Source organism: Trachypithecus francoisi, unplaced genomic scaffold (assembly GCF_009764315.1).
Source record: "Trachypithecus francoisi isolate TF-2019V2 unplaced genomic scaffold, Tfra_2.0 Lachesis_group0, whole genome shotgun sequence".
Classification (NCBI taxonomy): Eukaryota; Metazoa; Chordata; class Mammalia; order Primates; family Cercopithecidae; genus Trachypithecus; species Trachypithecus francoisi.
Window position 1 is genome coordinate 112,401,105 of NW_022681453.1, and position 26,910 is coordinate 112,428,014.

Genomic DNA, 26,910 nt, shown 5'->3' on the forward strand with positions numbered 1-26,910 from the left:
ATACATACATACACACATTTATATTTCTTTCTTCCTTTTTTTTTCTTTTTTTGAGGTAAGGTCTCACTCTGTCACCCAAGCTGGAGTCCACAGGCTGTGATCTTGGTTCACTGAAACCTCAAACTCTTGGGCTAAAGCCATCCTCCCAACTCAGTTTCCTAGGTAGATGTGACTACAGGCACACACAACAATTCCTGACTAATTTTTGTATTTTTTGTAGAAATGGGGTTTCACAATGTTTCCTGGGCTGGTCTCTTAACTCCTGGCCTCAAGCAATCTGACAGCCTCGGCCTCCCAAAGTGCTAAGCCGACAGGCATAAGGCACCTCAACAGTCAACACACATTTACATTTCTGTTGGAGTAGATGTATGAGGTCTTGGGATATTCATTTGTTCAGCTGTACTATATAATGTCAAACTGTTTTTTGAAATGTTTATACAAGTTAATCATTGCACTAGCAGTGTATGAAAGTACTAGTTGTTACATCCCTTTTCCAACACTTTGTTTCTTCTACATCATTGTCATTTTTGTTGGAGTGTCTTAATATCATATTGTGGATTTATTTTGCATTTACTGGTGATAAATAAGGTTAAATACTATTTCCTGTGTTTATCGCCATTTGGTTATTGTTGTTTTCAAAAAAAGTTTGGACATATGTCTCGACCATGTAGTAAATTACATAATTTCTCTGTTTCTTATTGATTTGTAAGACTTCTTCATATGTTTTCATATTGGACCTATGTTAAATGTGTGTATTACAAATATCTTCTACTCAGAATTTTCCCTTTTCACTTTAAGGTGATTGTATATATATCAATATGCATGTGCACCTGTATGTGTTTTATAGATGTTATTTTTTAGAACAGTTTTAGGTTTACAGAAAAATTGAGAAGCCAGTACAGAGATTTAAAATCTACTCTGCACTCAGTTTCCCCAATCATTAATATATTACTTTGGTGTGTACATTATAATTATGAACCAATATCGACAGTTACTAGTAACTACATCCCATAATTTATATAGATCACATTAGAGTGTTTTGTGTCTGTTCCAGTATTTTATCGAGGACACCATATTACATTTCGTCTCCTTAGGTTCCTCTTTTGACTATGACCATTTCTCAGACATAACCAGAGCAAGAGGTGAGGTGATCCCATGAAGATGAGAGGTGGCAACGTGCTAGCAGCCCTAGCTCCTCTGTGTCCACTCTGGCAGCGCTTGAGGAACCCTTCAGTCCGACACTGCACTGTGGGAGCCCCTCTTTGGGCTGTCCGAGGCCGGAGCCGCCTCGCTCTGCTTGCCGGGAGGTGTGTAGGAGGTGTGGAGGGAGAGGTGTGGGCGGGAATCTGGGCTGCAGCGCTGACTCACAGGCCAGTGCGAGTTCCAGCGGGAGCCGGCGCTGGCAACGGGCTCTGCAGCCCGCGCACGGAGCGGCAGGCAGGCACGTCTGGGCAGTGAGGGGCTTAGAACGTGAGCCAGCAGCTGCAGCGAGTTCTCACCCAGCCTCAGCTGCCTCCCAGCAGGGCAGAGCTCAGGACCTGCAGCCCGCCATGTCCGAGCCCCGCTTGCAGGTTGTGGGCTCCCGCGGGCCCCAGCCTCCCCTAGGGATGCTGCCCGCTGCTCCATGGCACCCGGTCCCACCGATCACCCAAGGGCTAAGGAGTGTAGGCTTGGCTCGGGACTGGCAGGCAGCTCGGCCTGCAGCCCCAGGGCAGGATCCAGGAGGTGAAGCCAGCTGGGCTCGGAGTATGGTGGGGACTTGGGGAACTTCTATGTCTAGCTAAGGGATTGTAAACGCACCAATCAGCACTCTGTGTCTAGCTCAGGGTTTGTAAATACACCAATCAGCACTCAGTCAAAATGGACCAATCAGATCTCTGTAAAATGGACCAATCAACTCTCTGCAAAGTGGCCCAATCAGCAGGATGTGGGTGGGGCCAGATAAGGGAATAAGCAGCTACCTGAGTTAGCTTATCCCAGTCTGGTTGGGTTCTCTGCCAGGCTGTGGGTGTTTGTTCTTTGCTCTTTGCTGTAAATTTTTGCTGCTGCTGGCTATTTGAGTCCATGCTGGTTTTATGACCTGTGACACTCACAGTGAAGGTCTGCAGTTTCACCACTGGAGCCAGCGAGACCACTAACGTGGCAGAAGGAAGAAATTCTGGACACACCATCTTTAAGAAGTGTGACATTCACCGCGAGGGTCTGTGGCTTCATTCGTTTGAAGTCAGTGAAACCAAGAACCCAACAATTCTAGACACAAAGACTGAGTGGTGGTGAATGACATTACACTCCATTATGTCTTTGCTGAATCAGCAAGGAAGAGAGGACGCAGCACCACGTTACTGCTGGGTGTTGTGTAAGTCCAGGCTCACCAGTGGTCTCCAATGATAATGCAGAGGGGAAAGAGAGAGCCTATCACCTAGTCAGGGTGAAGGTCCTAAGTTCCCCTATGATTTTTTGATAATACCGTGGAGAGGATTTGGGGAAGCCTGGTTACAGCCTGGAGAGTGAGAAAGTCTGGAATAACCAATTGGCCTTTACTGGCATGGGGAGAGGTGGACTACAGTGGCACCGTGTGTGTGTGTGTGTGTGTGTGTGTGTGTGTGTGTGGTGTGTTTGGATAAATAGTGTTTATTGGCCTAAAGGTTTATTTTTTAGTAGGCTCTCTTTTTCTTGGCTTTAAAAGCTAGTGAGACCATGCTTTATTTGGGTCTTAAGTTTATCTGTGTCTGTTTCCGTGTTTGAAGTATAAGAAGGTAAAGGAAAGCCCTTGGGGCTCACCACCTAGTTGCTCTTTGTGGCCTGAGGTCATCAGCCTGTCTTTTTCACTTTACCTTTCAGTTTTCTTATGTTTGCTTCATGGGTAATGTACAAAGTTACTAATCCTTAATGGAAGGAATAGGAAAAAGTGTGTCTGCCTCATTTCCAAGAAGGGAAGCCAAATATGCTTATCTACATTTAAATTAGCGATTGTTTCAAGGATTTTACTAGTGTTCCAGGTTTCTCCTTTATCTTGTTTTTAAGGATCTGTTTTCTAAATGGATGAAAATGACTTGTTTTCAGGAATATCCAACAATTTATATCACATCCTCACTGTGGAGATTAAAGGATTTGAAGAATGATTTTAGCAAATATATGTTGCTATTTATCCATCTGTAGCAGCTTAATAAATCCAAGAAAAGAATTCCCACAGAGTTATGTCTGCTGAGATGTTATGAGAGTTTTTGTTTTGTCTGCTCTGAAGCACTTTGACCAAAATACTTGCTTCTGAAGATTTCTTACATTTGTAAATGGGATCTCACTTCTCTATCTCACTTAGTAATATATTTTACATTTACTAATACACAAATTAAAGAAAAACGTATTTTCAGTGTTAATTCAGAGGACTGTTGACAAAAGCATTTTATTTCTCTAATAGGAAATTTTTACAAAAAAATTTGGATCCTTTTTATATGTTACTTTTTACCATTATCTTCAACTAATTTCCAGATATTTAGTAATATCTTGCACATAATAAACACACAAAGATATGATTTTTACTTCTGTTCAGTAATTTCAGACATGGTTTAATAATATACCTTTCTTTTGCTATTAAATAGCTGTATTTTTAGGAGTATTTTATGTATTAGTCCGTTCTTGCATTGTTACAAATATCTGAAAATGAGTAATTTAAAAATAGAAGAGTGCCGGACGCGGTAACTCATGCATGTAATCCCAGTACTTTGGGAGGCAGAGGCGGGAGGATCGTTTGAGGTCAGTTGGAGCCCAGCATGGCCAACATGGTAAAATCCCGTTTCTACTAAAAAAAATAAGCCTGGCGTGGTGGTGCACACCTGTAATCCCAGCTATTAGGGATGAGGCAGTGAGCTGCCATAGCACCTCTGCACTCAGCCTAGGTGACAGAGCAAGACTGCACCACAAAGAAGAAGAGTTTCATTGGCACATGGTTCTGCAGGGTATAAAGAAAGTATAGTGGCTTCTGCTTCTGGGGAGGCCTCAGGAAGCTTCCAATCATGGTGGAAGACAACGTGAGAGCAAGACATCTCACATGGCACTAGTAGGAGCAAGGAGGGGGAGGGAGAGGTCCCACACACTTTTAAACTACCAGATTTCACAGAAACTCACTCAGGATCGCGAGTACAGCGTCAGGAGAGATGGTGCTAAATCGTTCATGAGAAATGTCCCCCAAGATCCAACCACCTTCCACCGGCCCAACCTGCAACATTAGGGTTTACAATTCGACATGAGATTTGGTGGGGATACAGATCCAAACCATATTTATTTGTATGTTTTTTATTTGTAGTGTATTTATTTTGAAAACAATTTTAATATTTTAAACATAAGCCGTTTGACAATGCCGTGTGTCAGCCTTCAGCAGTTGACTGACGGTATAACTATTCTGTTGTGAAACAGAGTCCCATTTTGATGAACAGCTTTCTACAAATGCTTTAGTTTTCTTAAAAAATCAAAGTATATGCTATGCATTTATGTATGTATATATGTTTTATGTAATTTATTATTGAAAGAATGGATAATGTAAAAATTCCTTTTATTTAGGCCATCTTTTGGACTTTTCTTTTTTTTTTTTTTTTAAGTATTCCACATTTTAATTTTTTAAAATTGTTGTGGGTATATAGTAGGTATATACATATTTATGAAGTAGATAAGACATTTTGATACAGGCATGCAATGTAAAATAAGTACCTCATGGAGAATGGGGTATCCATCCCCTCAAGCATTTATCATTTGAATTACAAACAATCCAATTACACACTTTAAGTTATTTTAAAATGTATAACTAAGTTATTATTGACTATAGCCACTCTGTTGTCTTATCAAATGGTAGGACTTTTTCATTCTTTCTACTTTTTTGTAGCCACTAAACATCCCCTAGTCCCCCTGATCCCTGTACTACCCTTTCCAGCCTCTGGTATCCATCCTTTTACTCTCCATGTCCATGAGTTCAATCGTTTTGATGTTTAGATCCCACAAATAAGTGAGAACATGCAATGTTTATCTCTTGTGCCTGACTAATTTCAGTTAACATAATGATCTCCAGTTCCATTCATGTCTTTGCAAATGACTGGATCTCATTCTTTTTATGGCTGAATAGTACTCCATTGTGTCTCTTGTACCACATTTTCTTTATCCTTTCATTTATTAATGAACACATAAGTTGCTTCCAAATCTTAGTTACTATAAACAGTGCTGCAACAAACATAGGAGTGCAGATATCTCGTTGATATACTGATTTCCTTTCTTTTGCTTATGCATCCAGCAGTGGGATTGCTGGATCATATGGTAGCTCAATTTTTAGTTTTTTGAGGAAACTTCAAACTATTCTCCTTAGTGGCTGTACTAATTTACATTCCCACATCAACAGTATACAAGGGTTCCCTTATCTACACATCCTTGCCAGCATTTGTTATTGCCTGTCTTTTGGATATAAGCCATATTCACTGAGGTGAGATGATATCTCATTGTAGTTTTTATTTGCATTTCTCTGATGATCAATGATGTTGAGCACTTTTTGATATGCCTGTTTGCCATTTGCATGTCTTCTTTTGAGAAATTGTTCAAATCTTTTGCCTATGTTTGATTGGATTAATTGATTTTTTACTGTAAAGTTGTTTGAACTTCATATGTATTCTGGTTACTAATCCTTTGTCAGATGGGTAGTTTACAAATATTTTCTGCCATTCTATTTGTTGTGTCTTCACTTTGTTTATTGTATCCTTTGCTGTGCAGAAGGCCTTTTTTTTTTTTTATTTTTTTATTTTTATTTTTTTATTTTTATTTTTTTATTTTTTATTTTTTATTTTTTATTATACTTTAAGTTCTAGGGTACATGTGCATAACGTTTATATCATGTATAACTCCCCAAAGCAATCCCTCCCTCCTCCCCCCTCCCCATGATAGGCCCCAGTGTGTGATGTTCCCCTTCCCGAGTCCAAGTGATCTCATTGTTCAGTTCCCACCTATGAGTGAGAACATGCGGTGTTTGGTTTTCTCTTCTTGTGATAGTTTGCTAAGAATGATGGTTTCCAGCTGCATCCATGTCCCTACAAAGGACGCAAACTCATCCTTTTTGATGGCTGCATAGTATTCCATGGTGTATATGTGCCACATTTTCTTAATCCAGTCTGTCACAGATGGACATTTGGGTTGATTCCAAGTCTTTGCTATTGTGAATAGTGCCGCAATAAACATACGTGTGCATGTGTCTTTGTAGTAGAGTAATTTATAATCCTTTGGGTATATACCCAGTAGTGGGATGGCTGGGTCATATGGTACATCTAGTTCTAGATCCTTGAGGAATCGCCATACTGTTTTCCATAATGGTTGAACTAGTTTACAATCCCACCAACAGTGTAAAAGTGTTCCTATTTCTCCACATCCTCTCCAACATCTATTGTTTCCTGACTTCTTAATGATTGGACTTTTCTAAGAAGCAGGTGTTGCTAGATAATGGCAGGTTCTGTACAGATATAGCTGGGCATATTAAATGATTATTTTTTTAGAATTATAGTAGGATTAAGGAATTTTAATTTTGTCAGGTTTGACACAGTGGGCATGTTATACTTTTGTAAACCAAAATATAAACAAGTTTATTTTAACAAGTAAGTATGTCAGTCACACCCTTAAAATTTCTATTGTCTTTCCTGCTAAATGCCTGTTGATGTCCTCCAGCAAAAGACAACTGCTGTTCTATGTGATCTGCAGCATTTATACACCTGCAATGAGAAGTGTTTGCTATAGCATTATTTCCTTCTTGGGTAAACAAAATAAAAGGCTGTGCTTTATCCATGACAATTCTGGGTAATAAATTCAAGTTTAAACTGGTTCATTTGGGTTCCAGAGCAGAAAGTGTGTCCTAATAAGAAGGACATAGTAGCTATTGGGAATATAATACTATTTATCTTATCAGAAGTGAATTAGTTATTGATCCCTTATCAGAAGTGAATTAGTTATTGATCCTTTAAGAATATTCAAAGGGCATATTCTTTGAATGGAGGCAGTCAGTCTCTGTAAAGCAGACTGGAATGTCTCTAAATAATAGAGGCTAACTCTTGAACCGAAGAGAAACTCGACATTACTTCCCATTCTGGGTGAGCTAAATTTTTCCGGTAGAGCTGTAATTCTTCCATACAAATATTTTGTTGATATGGGTGAAAATTCAATATGTAACAACAACATTACGGTAAGAATGAACATACTGAGAAAATGCTTTGTTGATTAAAAGATCATGTCAAAATATAATATGTAAGATTACCACTGATCAAATAGAAAGAAAGAGGATACTGATGAATCAGATAATGTTGTTTTTTCATTTTTCTCAGAATCTGTCCGCTTTTGCAGTCTTTAGCTTGCTTTGTTATCTATGGTGAAAGTCTACTTCTAAAGTGTTTTCTTGGTGAATTTCTAAAAATCCTAAGTTTGACGTTTCCTTATAGACTTAATAGGAAAATCTTACATTTGTATTTTTAGTTGGAAAAAAATACAAGCATTGTGTAGTTTTGTGTCAGTTATTAACAATAATGGGTAGGGTTTTTTTCATTGTATCAATAACATATTTTCTCGATACCTTTTCCAGAAGACCAAATTTTCCTGTTTCAAATCATGCAGGAGCCTTTCAGGTGATAATTTTCAATACACAATTTGAATGTGTTGGTAGTAAAGCTGAAGATTTTATATGGGTCTCTGGCCGTATTTAGTCACATTAACCAGTAATAGAGTAAAGTTGCAAAACTTCCAAATGCTTGGAACAGCCTGTTACTAACTCAAGAGATCACATATGGGGCCTAGGCATATTATCTTAGCAGCATCAAGGATACAGGGAATAATTTGGGGCATGTAAGAGTTAGACTTACTAAGATCCTTGATATTTATAATGGTGGAATTCCATTATTTACCTTTACACTTCCTGAGCTTTGTGGTGATAAGGATAGTGGACTTTCTAGTTATTTTATTTTGAATTTTATTAAATTTTTAATTTTCATGGGTACATAGTACATATATATTCCTGGGATACAAGAGCTGTTTTGATTCCGATATGCAATGTGAAATAAGGTGTATCATGAAGAATGGGGTATCCATCCACTCAAGCATTTATCCATTGAGTTGCAAACAATCCAATTGCATTCTTTAACTTTTTAAAAAAATGTACAGTTACTACTGACTATGGTCCCCCTGATGTGTTATCAAATATTAGGAATTATTCTATCTTTTTTGTGTGCCAGTTAACCAATTTTAACTCCCTGCTCTCCAGGCCCCCACTACTTTACCCAGCTTCTAGTAACCATCCCCAACTATGTCAATGAGTTCAATTGCTTTGATTTCTAGATCCCACAAATAAATGAGAACATAGGATGTTTGTCTTTCTTGATATGGCTTATTTCACTTAACATAATGATCTGCAGTTCCACCCATGTTGTTGCAAATGACTGGATCTCATTCTTTTTTATGACTGAATTTAGTCCATTGTGCATATGTATCACATTTTCTCCATTCATCTGCTATTGGAAACTTAGGTTGCTTCCAAATTTTAGCTATTATAAACGTGCTGCAACAAGCATAGGAGTGCAGATATATCTTCAATGTACCAATGTCCTTTCTTTTGGGTGTATACCCCATAGTGGGATTGCTGCATTATTTGGTAGCTCAATTTTTAGTGTTTTGAGGAAACTCCAAACTGTTCTCCATAGTGGTTTTACTGTTTTACATTACCACCAACAGTGTACAAGGAGGTTCATTTTTCTCCACATGCTCCCTGGTATTTCTTATTTCCTATCTTTTGTATATAAAATATTTTAACTGCACTTAGAAGATATTTCATTGTAGTCTTGATTTGCATTTCTCTGATGATCAATGAAGTTGAGGACCTTTTCATATGTCTTTTGCCATTTGTATGTCTTCTTTTGAGAACTGGCTATTCATATCTCTTGCCCATTCTTTGACTGGATTGTTAGATGTTATAGAGATATTTGAGCTCCTTTTATATTCTGGTTATTAATCCCTTGTCAGAGGTGTAGTTTGCAAATATTTTCTCCCATTCTGTGGGCTGTCTCTTTACTTTTTCCTTTGCTGTGCAGAAGCTTTTTAACTTGATGAAATCATTTGTCTATTTTTGTTTTGGTTGCCTGTGCTTGTGGAGTATTACTCAATAAATTTTTGAACAGACTAGCCAATGTCCTGGAGATTTTCACCAATGTTTAAGTAGTTTCATGATTTGAAGTATTGGATTTAAGTCTTTAATTCATATTAATTTGATTTTTGTATATGACTAGAAATAGGAGTCATTTCATTTTTCTGCATATGGATATCTAGTTTTCCCAGAATCATTTATTGAAAAGATCATCTTTTCTCCAGTGTATTTTCTTGGCACCTTTTGTGAAAATGAGTTCACTGTAGGTCTGTGGATTCTTTTGTTGGTTCCTTTTTTTCTGTTTCACTGGACTGTGTCTATTTTTATGCCAGTACCATACTGTTTGGATATTATAATTCTGTAGTATAATTTGAAGCCAGGTAATGTGATTCCCCTAGTTCTGTTCTTTTTATTTGGGAAAGCTTTGGCTATTCTGGATCTTTTGCGCTTCCATATATATTTTAGATTTTTTTTTTTCCTGTTTCTTTGAAGAATGTCATTAGTATATTGACAGGGATTGCATTGAATCTGTAGATTGCTTTGGGTAATATGTACATTTTAACAGTATTGATATTCCACTCCATGGACATGGGATATATTTTCATTTTTTGGTCTCCTTTTTAATTTCTTTCACCAGTGTCTTAGAGTTTTCATTACAGAGATCTTTCACTCCTTTAAATAATTTATTTTGTGTAGCTATTGTAAATGGTATTACTTTTTGTTTCTTTTTCACATTGTTCACTGTTGGAATAGAAAAATGCTACTGGTTTTTGTATGTTTATTTTGTATCCTGCAACTTTACTGATAATTTTTATCAGTTATAATAGTTTTCTTGTGGAGTCTTAAGGTTTTCCAAATATAAGATCATATCATCTCCAAACAAGGATAATTTGACTTCTTTTCCAATTTGAATGCCATTTATATCTTTCTCTTGTCTGATAGTTCCATCTGGTTCTTCCAGTACTATGTTGAATAACAATGGTGAAAGTGGGCGTTGTTATTGTGTTCCAGATCTTGGAGGAAAGGCCTTCAATGTTTCCCTATCCAATATAATACTAGCTGTGGTTCTGTTGTATATGGCTTTTCTTATTTTGAGATATGGCCCTCCTATCTCCAGTTTATTGAAGGATTTTATAAAGACGGGTTAGTGAATTCTATTAAATGCTTTTTCAGCATCGATTGAAACAAACATGGATTTTTATCTTTCATTATATTGTAATGATATGTCAAATTAATTGATTTGTTATGTTGAACCATGCTTATATCCCAGGGATACATCGTACTTGGCCATGATGAACGATCCTTCTAATGTATTGTTGAATTTGGTTTGCTAGTATTTTGTCAATGACCATCAATATTCTTCAAAGATATTGCCCTGTAATTTTTTGTTATGTGTCTTTGGTTTTGGTATTATGGTAGTACTGCCCACATAGGATGAGTTTGGAAGTATTCCCTCCTCTATTTTTCAGAATAGTTTAAGTAGGATTGGTATTAGTTCTTCTTTAAATGTTTGGGGGAATTCAGCAGTGGGACATCATGTCCTGGACTTTACATTACTGGGAAACTTTTTATCATGGCTTTAATCTCATTTCTCCTTAATTGTTAGTGGTCTGTTCAGGTTTTGGATTTCTTCCTGGATCAATCTCTATAAGTTGTATCCATGTAGGAATTTGTTCATTTCTTCTAGATTTTCCAATTTATTTGTATCTAGTTGCTCATAGTAGCCACTACTGATTCTTTGAATTTCTGTAGTATCAGTTGTACTGTCTCCTTTATCATTTCTGATTATATTTATTTAGATCTCTCTTTTTTTCCTAGTCTGGCTAAAGGTTTGTCAATTTTCTTATATTTTCAAAAAAAAAAACTTTTTGTTTCATTGATCTTTTGTATTGCTTTTTCCTTTCACTTATTTCTGCTCTGATTTTTATAATTTCTTCTACTAATTTTGAGTCTGTTTTGCTCTTGTTTTCCTATTTCTTTAGGATGCATCATACGATTGTTTATTTGAAGTTTTTTTTTCACTTTTTTGATGTAGACACTTACAGCTATAACTTTCCCTGTTAGTACTGCTTTTGCTGTATCCCATAAGTTTTAATATGTTATGTTTCCATTATCATTTGTTTCAAAATATTTTTGTTTCATTTTTAATTCTTCATTGATATAGTGGTCATTCAGGGGGATATTGTTTAATGTCTGTTCTGCAGCTCTTGAATGAATAAAATGTATATTCTGCAGCTGTTGGATGAAAAGGTCTATAAATATCTATTAGATCCATATTAATCCACACTATAGATAAGTGAGCTTAAGACAGGCTATTTGTAAATACATAGTCAGAGGAGACAAAAAAAGAATAAGACAATAAAGCATATCTACAAGAGCTATAAAATAATCTCAAAAGGAAAATTCTAGGCATTTAAAGTTGTCTTTAAAGAGGAGGTAGATAGTGTAGGTCTGTAGTGTAGGTTAAGTCTGATTTTTTTGTTGTTGATTTTCTGCCTGAAAGATCTGTCCAGTGCTGCGAGTAGGCTGTTGAAGTCTCCAGCTAATACTGTATTGGGACCTATTTTTCTCTTTAGCTCTAATAATGTTTTCTTTATATGTTTGGATTCTCCCATGTTGTGTGCATATATGTTTAACACTATTATATTCTCTTGCTGAATTGACTCCTTTATCATTAAATAATGACCATCTTTTCTTACAGTTTTTGTCTTGAAATATAATTTGTCTGACATATGTACAATGAATTCTGCTCTGTTTCAGTTTCCATTAGCATGGGATATCTTTTCCCATCCCATTATTTTTATTCTATGTATGTTTTTATAGTTGAAATACATTTATTGTGGGCAATGGATCAATAGGTTTTATTTTCAATCCATTCAGCCAGTTTATATCTTTTGAGTGGAGAGTTTAGTTAATTTACATTTAATGCAATTATCAATAAGTAAGGACTTTTTCTATTTTGCTATTTGTTTTCCAGTTGCTTTTTGGTTTTCTATTCCTTCCTCTTTCCCTCTTGTCTTCCATTAGTGAAGGTAATTTTCTATGGTGCTATAATTTAGTTCCTTGCTTTTTAATTTTTTTTGTATCCACTCTGTGTTTTTCGGTTTGAGATTACGATGAGGCTTTCAAATAATCCTTGTAACCCATTATTTTAACCTGATAACAACATAACATTATTTGCCCAAAGTCAAGAAAACAAGCAGAAGAAATGTAATAGATACTCACCTTAGCCTTGTTTTCCCAGTTTTTAAGTTTTTTGTTGTTTCTCTTTATTTCTTACTGTACTGTGTCTTGCAAAGTTGTTGTAGTTATTATTTTTGACTGGTTCATCATTTAGTCTTTATAATTAGGATAAGACTACACACCACAGTTACAGTGGTAAAATAGTCTGTGTTTTTCTGTGTACCTACTATTATCAGTAAGTTTTGTGCCTTCTGATGAATATTTATTGCTCATTAATGTCCTGAGTGAATTATTGCCTTCGGCGTTTCTCGCAGGAAAATTCTGGTATTGATGAAATCTCTCAGCTTTTGTTTGTCTGGGAAAGTCTGTATTTCTCCTTCATATTTGAAGAACATTTCCACCAGATACACTACTCCAGGGTAAGAGTTATTTTCCCTTCAGCACTTTAAATATGCCACTCTCTCGTCTGTGAAACTTCCACTGAAAAGTCTGCTGTCAGACATGTTGGAGCTCCAGTGTATTGTATTTGTTTCTTTTCTCTTGCTGTTTTTAGAATTATTTCTTTATCCTTGAGCTTTGAGAGCTTGATTATTAAATGCCTTGAGGTTTTTTCTTTGAGTTGAATCTGTTTGGTGTTCTATAACCCTCTTGTACTTGGATATTGATGTCTTTCTCTAGATTAGGAAAGTTCTGTATTACTATCTCTTTGAATAAACTTTCTACCCCATATCTTTCTCTACCTTCTCTTTAAAGCCAGCATTGCCTAGAATTTCCCTTTTGAGATTGTTTTATAGCTCTTGTAGACGTGCTTTATTGCCTTATTCTTTTTTTGTCTCCTCTGACTATGTATTTACAAATAGCCTGTCTTCAAGCTCACTAATTATTTTATTTTATTTTATTTTATTTTATTTTATTTTATTTTATTTCATTTGCTTAAAGGACTCTGATGCATTCATCCATAAGTGAACAGCATTTTAAGGTACAGAATTGTGGTTAATTCTTTCTATTTATTTTAATCTTTCTATTAAATTTATCTGATAGAATTCTGAATTGCTTCTCTGTATTATCTTGAATTTATTTTGAGTTTCCTCAGTGTTTTGAATTTTCTCTGTGAAAGGTTACATATATCTCTTTCTATAGGATTGGTCCCTAGTGCTCAGGTCACTTGGTGAGGTCCTGTTTTCTTGGATAGTGTTGATGCTAGTAGATATTCTTTGATGTCTGGACATCGAAGAGTTTGGTATTTATTGTTGTTTTGACTGCCTGAGTTTATTTATAGCTGTCCTTCTTGGGAAGGCTTACCAGCTATTTGAAATAACTTGGGTGTTGTGATCTAAGCTGTTACTGCTTTAATGGGTACCCCAAGCCCAGTAGTACTGTGGTTCTTGCAGAGTCATAGAGGTACTTAGACAACATCTGGTAGAATTCTCTGGATTACAAGGTGGAGGCTCTTGTTTTCTTCTCATACTTTCTTCTAGACAAAATATCTCTGTTGTGAGCCACCTGGAGCTGGAGGTGGGGTGACACAAGCACTCCTGTGGTCACTACTACTGGGACTCTGGTAGGTCAGCCCTGAAGCTGGCAGAACACTTGGTCTCACCCAAGGCCCGCTGTAACTACTACCTGGCTACCATCTATATTCCCTCAAGGCCCTGGGGCTATATAATCAACAAATGGTGAAAGCAGCTAGGCTTTTGCCCTTCCCTTCAGAGCAGTGGGTTCTCCCTGGTCCCAGGCAGGTTCAGAGGTGCTAGCTAGGATCCAGGAACTGGAGTCAAAAGCCTTAGCATTCTACCTGGTGTTCTATTGTATCGTTGCTGAGCTAGCACTCAAACCATGAGACATAGTCCTCATTCTTCCCTCCCCTTTCCACAGGCAGAGGATCCTCCCTCTGTGGCCACCACCACCACAAGCCAATAGGAAGTACTGCTGATGTTCCCTTAAGACCCAAGATTTCTTCAGTCAAGTTGTGAGTGCTTCCTGGTCTTGAACTCACCTTTCAAGGCACTGGGCTCCCTTTGGCCCAGGATAGGTCCAGGAATATCATCCAAGAGCCAAGGCCTGAAATCAGGGATCCCAAGAGCCACTGCTTCGTGCTCTATCCCCCTGTGGTTTAGCGCTGGCACCTCAGATGCAAGGTGAAGTTCCTGTTACTTTTCTATTCACTTTCCTCAAGCAGTGGGAGTCTTTCTCCATGCTCACTAAAGCTGGAAATAGGCTGAGTCTCACTCGAAGCCAGCAAGTCTCAAGAGTCTCACCCAAGGCCCTTTGCATACTATCTGTGTATCACTGCTGGTTGTCCAGAGCCCAGGGTGATGGGAAAGCAGGTGTTGGGTCCTGCCAGGACTAGGTCCTTTCCTTTAAGGCAGTGAGTTCTCTTCTGTACCACCATGTGTTTAGAAATGATGTCTAGGAACTAGGTTCTGGAAGGGGGGCTTCACAACTCTGACTGGTGGCCTAACATGCTGTGACTGAGCTAGTATCCAAAGGGTAGGACAAAGTCCTCTTCACTTTTCCCTCTCTTCTCCTCAAGTGGAAGGGAGCAGTCTCTTTAGAAACTGCGAGCTGTGTACCCTGGGTTTAGGGGAATGATAGTGCAAGCACTCCCTTTAACTACCCTGTGGTGTCTCTCAGTAAGTCATGTGCCCCCAGACCACTGACTCTTAAAGGATATCAGCACTAGTTCTCACCCAGGAGATGTAGTCCTTATTTCCTAGACTGCCTTGCAAATTTAAGGCCCCAGAGCACTTTAGCGTACAATCACGAGGCTTTCCAGAACTCAGGTTCTGATTGTTCAGATGGGTCATTCCCCTCAGGCTAGGGCTAGTTTAAATACTCCCTCCATGGGTGAGCATCAGCAGACTTCAGCCTGGTTTTGCTTTCTACTGTGACAGGGCAGCAATGAGTACAGTGCAATGTCTTACAATCCCTGTGCCTTCCCTCTCCCATGTGGCTGCTGCCAGGGGCCTGGAGAGGGGTGGTGTTGGTGATTTGAGATTGTCTTTCCTGCCCTCTTCCAGTGCCTCTTTCAGTAATATGAAGTTAAAACCAGGTACTGTGAGTGCTTACCTGATTGTTGGTTCTGATTAGGTTCTTTTTGTCTATGTGTAGATGGTTGTTAAATTGGTCTCCTTGCAGAGGTGATAATGAGTGTACCCTTCTATTTGGCCGTCTTTCTCCAAACCCCTGTATTAAGTTATTTATTAATACACATGTATATATCTGTATTTAGGAATAAACGTATAAAAACGCACAAATAGGCAATAAATGGGCTAGGCACAGTGGCTTACATGTGTAATCCAAGCACATCGGGAGGCTGAGGTGGGTGGATTGCCTGAGCTCAGGAGTTTGAGATCAGCCTGGGCAACATGGCAAAATCCTGTCTCTACTAAAAATACAAAAATATAGGCAGGTGTGGTGGCACATGCCTGTAGTCCCAGATACTTGGGAGGCCGAGGTGGGAGGATTGCTTGAGCCTGGGAGTGGAGGTTGCAGCAAGCTGAGATCGGGCCATTCCAGACTGTGAGACAGAGCCAGACCCTGTCTCCCAAAATTTTTTTAAAAAATTAACATTAAAAAAGACAATAAATATAAATATTTTAACAAAAGTATTAAAAGATAACTTATTAATTTTTCATAATAAATTATTAAATCTAGCCATTATATTAAATAAAACAATATATGTATTATTATATTGTTTATTTTGATAAACCATAAGAATGTTAATAAAAAGGAAATCATAGCCATTATCTTCTATACATATTTATACTTCCCATAATTATACTTATTCTGGTTGTACATTATATTAATCATCAATTTTAAAATAGTGATTTCAACCCAATAATGGTTACTTAAATTAATTTTATCAAACATAATAGTGTCTTCTTATCTGTGGTTAACCATGGTCTGAAAGTATTGCTATCTTGAGAAACAGAGAAAGAAAGAAAGCTAGACCACATTTGCCATAACTTTTATTACAGTATATACTGTTGTAATTGTTCTACTTTATCTTGTTGTAAATTTCTTACTGACATTGCTGATAAATTAAACTTTATCATGGGTGTGTATGACAGAGAAATGTAGTATATATACAGTTTGGTACTATCAATAATTCAGTCATACAGTGTCTGGTAATGTATCCCCTCCAGTAATGGAGACTACTGTAATGAATTAATATTGTTTCAGACATGAAAAAAAAACAGTAATAACCTTCAAATAAAAATCAATAAGCAGTGAAAACTGTTTAGCTATTTTTTATTTATGATAAGTTATTTTAACAAATTTGAAATGAAAAATAGTACATGCATACATATAATATTAGCAAAGGCATTTGCGTGCTTTCTCTCTCTCTTTTTTTTTTTTTTTTTTTGAGAGATTCTCACTCTGTCGCGCCCAGGCTTGAGTGCAGTGTCACAATCTCGTCTCACTGCATCCTCTGCTTCCTGGGTTCAAGTGATTCTCCTGCCTCAGCCTCTCAAGTAGCTGAGATTACAGGTGCCCGCCACCATGCCCAGCTATTTATTTATTTATTTATTTATTTAATTTTATTTTTTTTAGTAGAGATGGGATTTCACCATGTTGGTCAGGCTGGTCTCAAACTCCTGATCTCAGGTAATCCACCAGCCTCGGCCTCCCAAAGTGCTGGGATTACAGGCGTGAGCCACCCCTCCCAGCCATGTTTTCTTAACTTTAGCAATTCAAATGCATAAGATGAATTATGATTGCTGACCAATGTTTTGCTTCTATTTCCACTTAAAAATTGCCTTGCCATCTAACGATTATGTAACAGTGGACATAATATTTTGTATAAAATGAACTCTATGGCGAGATATTAGATATTACTGTTCTATTTATGTGTATATATGTGTATATATACAACTATTTATTTTATATATATATATAAACACCTATTAACACCTATTAATTTTCTTAATTCACAAACATAATGCTGGAAATGCAGTTAGCTTAACCATAAATCATGAGATATTTAATTCTAATCTTGTATAAATCAAATACTATGCTGACATTTTTTGAATGATAAATTAAATTTTAAAGATTATATAAATCATCCCAATAGAACTCTTACTCTGTATTGGAACCTTTTCTTTGTAGTATGAATGAAGGCTATTATTCAAGTACTTTTTAAAGTCACCAAAGGAAACAAATAGTTTATTAACTCTTCTTTTTCTTAGACATTTTGAATACCTTTTCTATTTTAGATACTCCTAGAGTATACACATAACATTGCAATTATTTCTTTCTCATCAATCTTTAAAAACTTTAAAGTGAAAAAAAAGAAACCAAGAAGTGAAACAAACAAAAAGTAAGATGGAGCCAACTTCCTACATACATGAAACTATCACTATAGAGAGCAAATATGATTTTTCTGTTAGGAGAAGGCAGATAGTTTAAATGTAGTAAAAGACATTTTTGCATGAATACACAAAAAGAATGTGTGGTTGAAATAACTTGGGTACTTGAAGAATGCAACAAACTATATGATTAGTAAGTCAATACTTATTAATTTATCAAGTAGAAACAAGTGAAGCATCTCCTATGCTAAATGAAATGTTTTTATTTCCTTTAGAGGAGTTCTCCCCTATTTATTGTGAGAGCTTCTCAGTAAAATTTCTGTTCACCTTAAAATTTCATCAAGTGGCTAGTTCAAGCTTACATTGTCCCGGTGAAGTTGTGCCAATTTGAACAAAAATTGCAATTTATATAATTTAACATTATTTCAAGAATATGTGGAAAAGGAGATAATTGGTCTAGAAGAAATATATTAAGAAGGCAAATTAGAACTGCAATAGTTGGTAAGGACAATGCTTATGCAAACTTGTGCCTCTGGAACCTAATTAAAGACCAATAAAGACCTGATGCTGAGCAGAAAAAAAAAGAAAAGAAAAAAAAAAAGAACTAAATTTTCAGAGACTTAAAGAGGAAACTGAGAAAGAGGCATTTTATATGGTTTCAAATGGTGAACAGAAGACAAAATTTTCTGGTGTCTGTTCTAAGGTAAATCTATGAACTCCTCAATCCCAAGACTGCTTTAAGACAGTTGATCATCTTTATATCTGTTTTCTCGCCTTTTCCAAGTATAGTTTAAAAAAATACAAAACAAACAAGTAATAATACACCCAAGACAAAAGACAAGTGAACAAACCATAGGAACAGATATTGGAATACTAGAGAAAAAGTCTTGAGTAAACAGTAGAGATCTGATCAGATGAAACAAAGTCACAGAAGACTTTATTTCTTTGTAAACAAACAAAACAAAATAAATCCAAAATACTGATGCCAAATTCAGTATAAGTTGACCATACAACTGTGAGAATGGTGGCCTCATTTAGGAAGAAACACTTAGATTGTAGATATTCATGCTGTTATTGTTCTTGAGCTATGGCCGTGACGTATTGATGGAAGATTTACTTCTCTCAGAAACCACTAGGAACATACATGTAGTCAGATAAAATTGAGTTTATTGTATTATTGGAAAGTGGGAGACTGCACATCATAGAGAACCATAGTGTTTCTCAATAAGAGAAACTTGAACTTGTGCTTTGGTGAGGCAATTTTCAGGAGCATTTATAAAAATGGAGGTTTGCTACATATTGTATACTGTCAAGAACTAAAGAGAATTCCAGATTTTGATCTAGAAGTCAGAAAAGCTAAAGTTGTCATGATAAAGAAACAGGAGCCATTCACGTTAGCTAGTATGGCGATTTTTGTGGTTTGGACAATGTTCTTGTGTTTCTTTGTGCTCAGACAAGATTATGAGGTAGTCCTGCTCTTGGTTACTGTTGCTTCTCTGGTATTAATTTTCTGATGCTCTGTATTTTTAAAATGCTAAACATGAGAATATACTGATTATTTGTAATTTCCAAGTCAGCTCCTGAATGCCAAATGTTACTTTTTTTCTTTCTCGGGTAGTGAAATTTAAAATTAATAGAAGTTCACTGAACCACCATGTACCTTTCTGAATATTTTTATCACTTATCTAATAGTAATATTCTACATAAAATTGTAAAAGAAGATTAACTGTCAGTGACTTTCTAGATTGAAAGGAGTGTGCAATATTCTTTGACAGTTACTGGGAAATGTATAGAATCCTAAAATAAATCAAAGACGTATGCTTTATTTATAAGAATTACAGATGAGTGGACTTTCTTTAATTAAGGCTGTTTGACAGCAAATGTGTTAAAAGAGAAAGCCGATAAGGGATAAACTCCAAAAAGTTCTGCAGGTACCCCACCTGCAATGCATGTATATTCTACTTTTTTCCTAGTTCAGTTACTGGGTAGGAGAGCAACAATTAGACCCAATATAATGCAATTCTTCCTTTAAAATAATCCCCAAATCATAATGTATACAGCCGTCTATTCTGACTTTGCCTTATATCATTACCTTTTGGATGCATTTCATATTTATATATAAAATGTTATTTACGTTCTTATTTTTTTGAAATCAGTTTAAGTTTTATTTTATTTAATATTTACTTGTGAGAGCTTTCATAAAAATTCCAAGTGTATAGTTTTTTTATGTGTTTAAACTTTTATGCTTTCAAATCTCTTTTCTATCATCTGCTAATTAACAAACCACTACATGTCTTAAAGCTTAGTCTTGCTCAGAATGGAACATACTTTTATTCTCCATTACCATGAAAATGTTTGTATTAGTGGCAGATTTCCCTGGAGAACTTTGGTTAGTCGACCTTTTAAAATTTCAGATTAAATAATAAATCCTTCAAAAATTAAATTGTCTTTAGTGGTAGAACTAGAAGATGCCTTAAAATTCACCTAATTCTTGTTTTTCTTTTCATAAATGGGCTTAAGTTACTTCTGCAAAGACATGTAGCTAATAAATGCAAAGTAAGGACCAGAATTCAGGTTTCATGATTTCCAGAAGTCCCTTTGTGTTCTTCTCCTTAAAATTTCCAAGCTTTCTGTGTGTATGTGTTTGTGTGTGTATGTGTGGGTGCATATGCGTGTGCACGTGTGTATGTGTATACAGGCATACATGCATATGTGTATCTTTTCAGAAATTAATCTCTATGACAAGTCATTGTTATTTTCTATTCTGCAGGATTCTGCAGCATCTCTTTATCCTGATTTTTTTCCATCAAGATGTTGGAAGGAATACCTTACAATACAAATTCCATGTTTGCATTTCTAGGTTCAAAAACCATCTATCATTTTCCACTGTTCCTAAGAAAAAACTCAGAATGTCTAATCTTATCTTCAGGATCCTGCTATAGCTGTTTCTTGCCCCACTCTACAGCTTCCAGTGATACCATTCTTGCCTACAGTCACAACTTGCCATGCTCCCTAGCCTTGTTTCCATCATCAAAGACACCATATACGTATATGTAAGACATATGTGAAGAATTTGGCTCATGCACTATGGGGGCTGGTAAGATTAAAATCTGTAGGGAAGCCAGCAGGTTGGAAACTCAGGCAATATTTGCGTATTATTGTATTTCTTAAGCCAGAATTCCTTCTCATCTTGGAAACGTCAGTTTTTACTCTTAAAGCACTTCAACTAATTGGGTGAGGCCCACCTACGTTATTGATGTAACTTTACTTAAAGTCAAATGATTGGAAATGTTAATCACTTCTGCAAAATATCATCTTAGCACCATTCAGACTAGTGTTTGACCCCAAAACTAGGCACCAGAGGCTAGCCAAGTAACCCATAAAGTTAACTACTCCAGGTGCCAATATTATCTTCCAAAAGTTCACTTAGGGTACCTGCAATCAACTGTTACTGTTAGGATTTAACTACATATCTAGTTGGAGTCAATTGATCAAGGACCCTCTGGACTCAATGGCTGGATAAGCACATCAAGGATACAATCCTGGTCTATCAGAGTAGAGTCAGAAAAACAGAAACATGATTCTATTTTAAACAGAGATAATTTTATGTTAGAAATTGGTTATGTATATATTATAAATGCTAGAAGTCCAAAGGAAGACAGAATGAGACTGCAAGGAAAATTGAAAAAAGAGTTATTCACAGACATAAGTGCTTATAAACAGCAGTTACCAGAGGCTATAATCAATAGGGCTAGTGTAAACCAAAACGGAGAAGGTAGTATCAGAGCCCTGGAGTATATTCGCTGCTGAACAAATTGCTAAGAATTGTTCTTTGCAAGTTGTTGGAATCACAAAAGAGGGTCTTACAAACATAGCCACTTCCTGAAGTGCTACTGGGAAGCCAAAAAAAAAAAAAAAAAAGAGAAAAGAATATCTTACTTACATCTATATGCATATCATCGGATAGTCTCATCTTCCAAACACCATACTTTCTTTTGCACAAATCCAATTAAGGAGTTATGGAAACGTTTGCAGACCTTCAACTCCAGTAATTCAGAGAAGGTCATATATGAGGCTGATACATTAGCAGTATGTAACTGGAGCACCATATGTATCATTTTGGATTTAAAAAGCCTAAAGACGTCTTTACATCCTTATAGGAATGACTCCGAAGTATTTCCAGTCAACACTACAAGTTTTACCAGTAAGAGTTTAATTTGGACTTTCATTGTCCTGATGGTACAGATAGCTGAAATGTATTTGTTGCTTCTAGTGCACGGTCATTGAAACCTTTTGGAGTTGTATTTCTCATTAGGGTCACAACCTTCCTGAAAGGCTTAGATTAAAACTAACATCCATTTATATCTACCACCTTAACAGATATGTTTGAAAATAAATGAAAACAAAAACAGTATTATAAAATGGTTTTCTTGCTCTTTTGGTATTTTTTTCTAACTTCGCTGTTTTGCCATGAGGTAACAATATTATTATACAGCAAAACCAGTGGGATCTCTTTAATTCAGCATCCAGTTATTTATAAGACTTCAAAATATTTATCTCCTTTTTTACAAATATTTTACCAACCTCCTCATCCTGAGAGAATTTAGAGAGAGCTCTCATGTTTACTCTAAAATATTTCTTTAGGCTACAATGTGACATACATACACACATTTTTAGATAGCTAGAGATACCACTTTAGTGATGAAATGTCATTATTAGATGACTTCCTACCTCTGGTAAATTGTTCAGGTCCATGCTGCTATATCTGTCAATGCTGATATTTATCATTAATATCCAGTAGAACTTTTAAAAATAAGATTATTCATTTTTAACATCCCATCTTCCCCAAATATAAACAGAATTAAAAAAAAAAAATCAGAAGTCTAGACATATTCATCCATGATTTACTCCAAAAACAAATTTAGTTTTTACTGAATTTCAGATCATTTACATCTTTATGTTTCTAGCTTAACGTTCTAGAAAAGCCCAAAGTGGAAATCTGAGTTTGGCTGTTAGTGAAAATGGCCTCTTCCAGAATTTATGTGCAACTGCTAGCCTGATTGTGAGCAACATGTGCCCTGAAGAATAAAGAGAAAGGCATGATTGTGAATAGAAAAGTAGGAGGGATAAGAGTGGTAGAGAGAATTGTGTGTCTTCTATCTCACCTTGTCAAAGTTACTGTTTTTATTCTCCTTGTAGACAAAGGTTAATGCCTGCAGTTGTAGGAAGCCGTATTTATAAGGGATTTTCTGTGTTTTTTTAGAGTCCAAGTGACAAATGTCATACCAGATTTGAGGATGGCCCATTAGACCTCCCGACATACCTCCAATTCCAATAGAACAGAGAATAATTGTGGCACTCTTACCTGGGCATTTTGACTTCACACATGATGTTTTTACACAGAACATTGACTTCATCGGCACCAGAGGTCTTCCTAATGAGGAGAGCAAAATGGAAGACTAAAGATAAATGTACTCCAAAGCCCTAGCACACTTAGTTTTGGATATGGTGGTGATACCAATGTAGTATAAACATCAATGTTAATGTTACTTTACTTTTTTTTTTTTTTTCATTTTCAGGTACATCAAAATGAATAGATTTTCAAGGTTTGAATGAATTGTAGATATCAACTGTAGTAATTCTAAATGCCACATATCAATCTTATACGTTGTTTGTGGTATCACAATATAGAGTAATTTTCAAATCCAAAATGTAGGCAGATTGCCTCCTTCTCGAGTCAAAATCTACAAAATTAACTCATCCTAGACTCCCCTAGTATTGTGTAAGGCCTCTAGAAAAAGATATCATTGATGTGCAATGAGGCAAGAAATGAAATAAAAAATTGTCATTGAAGAAATTAATCATTATGCCACAAGCATATAGGATTTGTTTTTCTAACTGACTAATCAAATTACTCAATTGACTTCCATAGGAAGGTATTAAACTATTTTGGAATGACTAGAAATGTTTAAGGAAAATCTACTTTTTAAGAAAATTTAAAAATAAATTTTATCCTTTCTAAGTAATGTGCTCTTTTTATATTTTCTCCCCGACTTTTAAGAGGGTACAAATGCAGGTTTGTACCTGCATGGGTAAATTTCATGTGATGGAGATTTGGTTTATTATTTTATCACTCAGATAATCAACATAGTACCTGATAGATCATACATCCTTCCTTACCCTCCTCCCACTCTCAAGTAGCTCTCCAGTGTCTATTGTTTTCTTCTTCGTGTCCATGTGTACTCAGTGTTTAGCTTCCACTTATAAGTGAGAACATATGGAATTTAGTTTTTCTGTTCTTGCATTAGTTCACTTAGGATAATGACTCCTAGCTCTATCCATGTTGTTGCAAAGGATATGATCCTATTGCTTTTTATGGCTTATAAGACATTAAAATGTTGTTTTTATCTTTTGGGTTGACATTAATACAACATAAACAATACAGATTTGATTTAAAATAAGATTTTTTCTTTCTTGTTAAAAATCCAAGCCATAAAAGATATAATATAAATGCAACATTATTGAATTAGCTATTGTGTGCTGAATGTGGTTACTCATACCCTTAGTCCCAGAAGTTTGGGACACCAGGGTGGGAGGATAGCTTGTGGCTAGGAATTCAAGATCAGCTGAGAAATAAGGCAAGACTCCTGCCTCTACATAAAAGAAAGAACACAAATGTAATTAATTAATTAATGTGCATTGGGTGGCTTACCTGGGAAAAGAGATTATGTTGCAAAACATTAGGCAAAAGTGATTCTTATTCTCCCAAGCATGCATTGTTAGATGCGTATCTGTGTTTGTGTGTGTTTTCATACATGAGATAAAGTGCACATGTACTAGCATAGTAATTTGATTTCAGAAAGTGGAGGGGGGAGAAAAAGGAAGGAATTTGCATTTATTGAGCTCCTATTTTGTCCCAGCTATTGTGATTGATGCTTTACATACACTAGCTCTTTTAATTCTAAAAAACACTTGATTATGTGGCAAATGTTACCGCTTCCACTGGTGGGCTAGGAAACTAACAATCAGTGGTTATAATCTTGTTCAAAACTGTGTATCAAAAATGTTTAAAGTTTATAAGTTAAACGAATTGTCATGCTTTGATCTATGAACAAACCTATATTAAACAACTTTTATATTAAAGGAATGATTGCTATGAAATGGGTTCTCCCCTTCATAGTTATAGGAACTTAAACTACTTCAAATTTTTTGAAGGCAATTTAGAAATAGTATCTTATTTAATAATATAAATAACTTTTAACACAATTACTCTCTTTTTAGGAATGAATTGTACAGTAGTAAAATAAGTCCAGATAAGTATATGTGTGTGTGTGTGTGTGTGTGTATAAATTTTTTTTTTTTTTTTTTTTGAGATGGAGTCTCACTCTGTCATCCAGGCTGGAGTGCAGTGGCCTGATCTCAGCTCTCTGCAACCTCTGCCTCCCGGGTTCAAGCAATTCTCCTGCCTCAGCCTCCTGAGTAGCTGGGATTATAGGCACGCACCACTATACCTGGCTAATTTTTTGTATTTTTAGTAGAGACAGGGTTTCACCTTGTTGGTCAGGCTGGTCTTGAGATCCTGACCTCATGATCTGCTCACCTCAGTCTCCCAAAATGCTGATATTAAGTATATAATTTTGACATTTATTATAATAGCTAAAATTGCACTCAAGCTTGATGAGTAACATGGGAAAATCATTTTAAAAATATGCTGTTCACATAAGTTTCAGCATATGGTTATAATCTGTAAAAATGATTAAATTTAAGAAATACTACTACAAATGTAGTATTTCAAGTACTCCAAAGGTGTTTGAGTATTTCAAGTACTCGAAATGTAGTTTTTATTAATAACATAACCTAATTTCAGGATTACATATGTGCAAATTTTTGTCTGAGTATTATTTATAGTAGTAAATATATTGCAACAAAAAATAAACAAAAATATTAAATTATAAGAAAGTACTGTAATGTCATCAAACAAAGACATTTCATGAACAACCTTTATAATCTTTTTTTTTTTTTTTTAATTTTAAGGTAACAAAAGATTGAGTTTTAACAATTTAGTTTTTAAAAATCTGGCACAAATGGAGGATACATTTGTATAGATAGATTTGTAAATCTCTCTGCTGCTTTCTTTTATTCCAAGTTCCTTGAACAAATTGTTACATACATATTCTCTTACTTATACATACGTCATATTGTAACAGGAAAACAACAGGTTTATCATCAATAGAAAAATTATGTATTTGCATTTCCTAAAGATTAAAGACAGAAAGAAGGTGGGATCAAATTATAGAAAGAACCCATGGCTAAAATCTGTTTGGCTTTTGGCCGGGCGCTGTGGCTCAAGCCTGTAATCCCAGCACTTTGGGAGGCCGAGACGGGCGGATCACGAGGTCAGGAGATAGAGACCATCCTTGCTAACCCGGTGAAACCTCGTCTCTACTAAAAAAAAAAAATACAAAAAACTAGCCGGGCGAGGTGGCGGGCACCTGTAGTCCCAGCTACTCGGGAGGCTGAGGCAGGAGAATGGCGTAAACCCGGGAGGTGGAGCTTGCAGTGAGCCGAGATCTGGCCACTGCACTACAGCCTGGGCGACAGAGTGAGACACTGTCTCAACAACAACAAAAAAATCTGTTTGGCTTTCAAATTGGAGGTTTTGTTTATGAGGCGCAGGATAGAAACTATACTGCATATGAAATGTCAGGAATGTGAGGGACAAAATAAAAATTTTAAAATGTTAGAGAAGAAAACAGTTGCCCACAAAGCAACAGTTAAATTTCTAGGATTTAAATTGATGGAAAAAAGTAGTGTGTATTTAGATAAAATAAGATTTAGCTGAAAAGACAAACTGAAGAAAGAAATTATGAATCGAAGAATTCATTGTTTGTCTAAGATGATCTTCCAAATAACTAATAAAAGATATTCTTAAGCAAAATGAAAACAATGAAATAACAATATGGTAACCAAATAAACAAAGAGAGTGCAGAAGCATTTGACTTTTTAAAAAAAAGTTTAGAACAAAATATCAGTTACTTTAAAATAAAATGAGGAGAAAAGAGAAGGAGAAATAGGAAAATTAAAGAATACCGTATTTCTTGACTATTTGAATAAAAGAACAGAGATACCAATTAATTTCTAATTAAATTAAAAAAATAGCTTAAGTGTGGTAAACAATTAAAACAGAACACATCAAGAAGAGATATAGAATTCATTATTTTCCAAATATTAAAAGATAGATATATAACAAATTGATCAATGTAAAAAATT